Source organism: Chinchilla lanigera, unplaced genomic scaffold, assembly GCF_000276665.1.
Source record: "Chinchilla lanigera isolate Chin_1 unplaced genomic scaffold, ChiLan1.0 scaffold00027, whole genome shotgun sequence".
NCBI classification, from domain to species: Eukaryota; Metazoa; Chordata; class Mammalia; order Rodentia; family Chinchillidae; genus Chinchilla; species Chinchilla lanigera.
In genome coordinates, this window is record NW_004955428.1 from 10,431,354 (window position 1) to 10,436,202 (window position 4,849).

At 33.9% G+C, this 4,849-nt stretch overlaps 1 pseudogene; it reads right to left on the minus strand.

Moving 5' to 3' along the window:
• Positions 1-2,390: 2,390 nt before the first annotated feature.
• On the minus strand, positions 2,391-3,401 carry LOC102013956 (annotated as a pseudogene).
• Between the last annotated feature and the right edge of the window lie 1,448 nt (positions 3,402-4,849).

Genomic DNA, 4,849 nt, shown 5'->3' on the forward strand with positions numbered 1-4,849 from the left:
CTGAATTGTATTTACTTAGACTTACTAATTGTTATGCAGAATTTTATACAAATTATTTCACTGAAATTCAAATTAAGTAAATTCACATCCCTGTTTTCATAGATTTTCAAAGTTATGAATATGCAAGTTTGTAGAGAGTAGAGTATTATTTAACCTCGAATGAGAAAGAATTAACTTAAAAAAAACAACACAATAGTCAAAGATCTGTTTTTCTTTGATAAGCCTCAAATATCTTATTTTTTTCAGTTTCAACCTTTTCTCTTAGTACAAGTTTTTAGTAGATAGTGACCACATCCCATGGGGGGAGTTGGTACATACACATAATATTACTTATAATTTTTCACTCTTCTTTTTCCTTCCCTTCTCCTTGCTCCATCTCTGGGAAACGCCCCCCCCCTCACACCCCCCCCAAAAATCTATCTTCCAATTTCTTCTAATCTAGTTCTTACTTTTCACTTTAATTATACTTTGGATTATATATATGAAGAGACATACAGTACTTAAGCTTATGTGTCTGATTTATTTTCTTAATATTATGGCTTCAAGATGCATGCATTTCCTATAAATTTCAAATGGCTTAAGTTTCTCCTTCTTTATGACAGAGTAGATCTGTATTGTGTGTAAATACAATATTTTCTTTATCCACCCATCTGCTGATGGACACATAGGCCACAATTAAGATTTAGCTATTATAAATTTTGTTGTTTAAACATGGATAAAAAATATATATTGCACTTGTTTTGGGATAATATTTTTGGGATAATTTGGGATAATTTTTCCCTGTAGGGAAAAAGCTAGATCAAATGAAATTCCTGGTTTTAGTATTTTGAGGAATCTTCATTTGAGTTCCACAGTGGTTGTACTACTGTACATTGTCACGAACAGTGTAGGAGGGTTTCTTTTTCCTGTAAACCTCTCTAGCATTTGTTATTATTTGATTTCTTGATGATAGCCACTCTGTTTGAAATAAGATCAAACCTAAGTGTTGCTTTAATTGGATTTCTTTAATGGCCAGAGATGTTTAACATTTTTTCATATATATATTGGAAATTTATTTTTCTGAGAAGTGTTGGGTTAGGTTAATTCCCTGGTACTTAATTTTTCTTGATGTTATTTGAATGGTGTTTTTCTTTCTTTTTTTTTTTTTTTTTGGTACTGAACTCGAACTCAGCTCCTAGTGCTTGCCAGGCTGGTGCTTGTGCCACTGAGCTATATCACCTGCACTTGAATGGTATTTTTCTTAATTAGTTTTAGTAGTTTTATTATTGTCCATATTTTGATAATCTTTTATTTTGGGAGGGATCTACTTTCTTTAAATTATTTATGTATTCTAAAAATTAGTCAGCTATCATAGGAGTAATTGGCAATTTTTCACCACTCTGCAGGTTTTTGTTTATTCTTTTGGTTATTTACTTTGATGTGCAAATTTTTAAAAATGTTATGACCTCTTTTGCTGACTCTTTGTGATGTTTCCTGTGCATGCACCTACATCTTCATGGATTTTAACAGCATTATCTTCCAGAAGATTGAATGTTTCAACTTTAATGTTTAGATCTCTGATGCATTTTTATTTTGGTTTAGTACACATTGAGAGATATTGGTCTAGAATCAATCTTCTACACGTGGGTAAACAGCTTTACCAACATCATCTGTTGAGGAAGCTAGCATTCTTCAAGCATATATTTTGGCCCCTAAATCAAAGATCAGGAAGTTTAATGTGCCAACGTTATTTCTTCATCCTCTGTTCTATTCCTCTAATTCACATATGTGCCAGTTGTATGGTGTTTATATCACTAGCTTTGTAATATAACTTGAAGTCCAGGGTTTTGTTGCCAGTGGTTGCTTTTGCTATTCTGGATCTCTTTCTAGTTCCAAATGAATTTTCAATGTTTTTCTGAATTTCTACAAATGTGGCTTAGATTGCAGTAAACCTATTCTGAAAGTATTGCTAGTTTACAATACTGGTTCTCCCCATCCATGGACTTGGGATATCATTCCAATTTGCTGTCCTCTTTGATGTCATGTTTTAGGATATTGTCATTTTCACTGTAGAGTTCTTTCACTATCCTGGTTAGGTTAATTTCCAGGTGTTTAATTTTTCTTGATACTATTTGTCCTTTTTTTTTTTTTTTTGGAAGAATCACTGTTATAATAACTTTAATTTATCTTGCATTTTACAGAAGTCTATGAAAGATTTTAGAAAAACACCTCCTTATCCCATCATGTTTCTCTGACAGTTGTTAAAGTAGACAATAAGTATGTCACCAGTTTTAGCATTGGCAAGGATTTCAGATCAACCAACCACTCACCAAAGAACTTGGCAGGTTTTCTATCTTGTGTTTAATACAACGACATATTCACTCTGATGGTAAACCTGTCCAGCCAATTCCTCAGAACACGTTTGCAAAATCAGTGGTGATTAGCAAGTTAGTTAGCTTTGGCATGGAGCTGTGGTCATTGTCTGTGACAGCCTGGAAGCCAGTTTTGATACTGGCAACAGCGCATCAAGAATGACAAGTTTCACACTGTAAGATATAGAGCTGTGTGTCCTTCTGCAGAATTGTGTCTGGAGATTGGCATGTATGACAAGTGACATATTCTTTAATATATCTTCTTAAGATATTTTCTATCTGTTTCTTTTGGAATCTTCCTTTGATAACAAGTTGATTATTTCCATCTGTAGAACCACTTGGACCTAATTCTGCCAATAAAAATGCAAGATGTTTGGGCTGATGATGTAATAGTTTACAGATATCTCTAAAGTTGACAAAAGTTTTCTTGATTCGTACTCAGACAACCTGTGGAGGGTTCATGAAAAATTTATTTTGTCTCCTGCAACCATATCTGGATTCTTTTCCCTCATGATGTTGAATTCTCGATTCAGTAGCTCTTCATATGTGTGGTCTCTCTCTGAGCCTGCCCAAGCAGGGCCTGTGTGGTTACTGAATGAAATACCATCATCTTTTTTGCTGTCTTCATCTTCTAAAACTTTGTCTTTTTCTAGTATTTCATCCTCATCTGGGAAAATGACATTCTTCTTTTTTTTTCTTTTTACTGTCAAGTATAATATCAATGTCATTCTCTGGTTCAGCTGGCTCTTGGCCGTCACTTTCAATCTTAAGATCCTTTATACCCTTTTCCGCTTCATCAACATCAAATATCTTTTTTGCTTTTTTCTTCTTTTTCTTTTGACTAAAGAAATTCAAGTCATCTAGACCATAGGAAGCATCTTTTTTCCTACTGTCCTCTTCATCGGTTTCCACATCTTTATCTTCAATTGGTTCTGGCTCCACTTCTTTTGTTTCTGAAGACTGGGTTTCTTCTGTCTGGGCATCTCCTTCTTCATCTAACATAAAGGGCTTCTTCTTTTTCTTCTTGCTCATAGTAGGATCAAAAATCATCTTGCAAATCAAACCTTCCCCCTGCTTGAGAAAATTCTAAGCATCATTCAAGGCCTATATGAAAAGTCAACTTCTCTAGAGCTTCAAACTCCTCCTCCTCTCCAGGGTCCTTGTCCCCGGACATGGCTGCAGTGTGCATGGGCTAGGCACCGGTAGGAAGTAAGGTGGCTCAGCCCCAGTCTTGATGCTATTTGAATGGTATTCTTTTTTAATTTATTTCTTGGTGGCTTTATTATCGGTATACAAGAATGTGATTGAACTTTGTGTGTTAACTTAGTATTCTGGTACAGTAATAAATTTAGTTATTAATTCTAGGAGAGCTTTAGTGTGATTTTTGGGTCTTCAGTGAACAGAGTCATGTCACTAAAATAGTGATAATTTGACTTCTTCCTTACCTACTCATATTCCTTTCCTTGCTTTCTCTGGCCTGATTGCTCTGGGTTATCATCCAAGAATTATACTGAACAGGATAGTGATAGTGGATATTCTTGAATTGTTCCAGATTTTAGAGGGAAAATTTTCAGCTTTTCCCCATTTCATCTGATATATGCCATTGGCTTTTCATAAATACTTTGTATTAGAATGAGACAAAGTCCTTTTATATCTGTTTTCTTCAGGACTTTTATCATGAATGGATGTTGGATTGTGATGAAAGATTTTTGTGCATTAATGAAGATAATCATGTGATATTTGCCCTTGTTTCTGTTTATGTGATTTCTTACCTTTATTAATTTGAGTGTATCAAACCATGCCTATGTGGTATGAATCCTACCTGGTCATGACGTATGATAATTTTGATAAGTTGTTGCATTCTGTTTGCAGTATCTTGTTGTGTATTTTTGCGTTTTTGTTAATGAGATTGGACTGTATTTCTTCTTTTTAGGTGGATTCCTTTCTGGTTTTGAAATCGAGTAATGCTAGTTTCCTAGAGTGACTTTCAATTTTTTAAAGAGTTTGAATGGTATTGGTATTGGATCTTCCATAAAGTTCTTACAGAACTCAACTTATAGTCAATTATTACATGGATTTTCCCAATTGGTATTTTATTATTATTATTATTATTATTATTAGTGCTTTATTTACCTCGTCCATTATAAGGTTGTTCAACAGTTTTATTTCTTGATTCACTCTTGGATATATGTCCAATTAATATAGTTCCAAATGAATATATTCATTTCTCCTGAAATTTCCAATTTACTAAAGTATAGTTTCTCAAATTAGTTTTAAAGTATCTTGTGAATTTCAGCAGTGCCCATTGTGATTTTCACTTGTCCATTCTTTTTTTTTTTTTTTTTTTTTTTTTTGTTTTTTCCGGTATCATGAATCCAGGCTTGCCAGGCAGGCACTGTGCCGCTGGGATTATGGGCATGTATCACACCACACTGGTGATTTTGCCACTCTTATGGAATTAGTTTGGTTTTTCCTTTTTCCTTTTTTTTTTTTCTTTT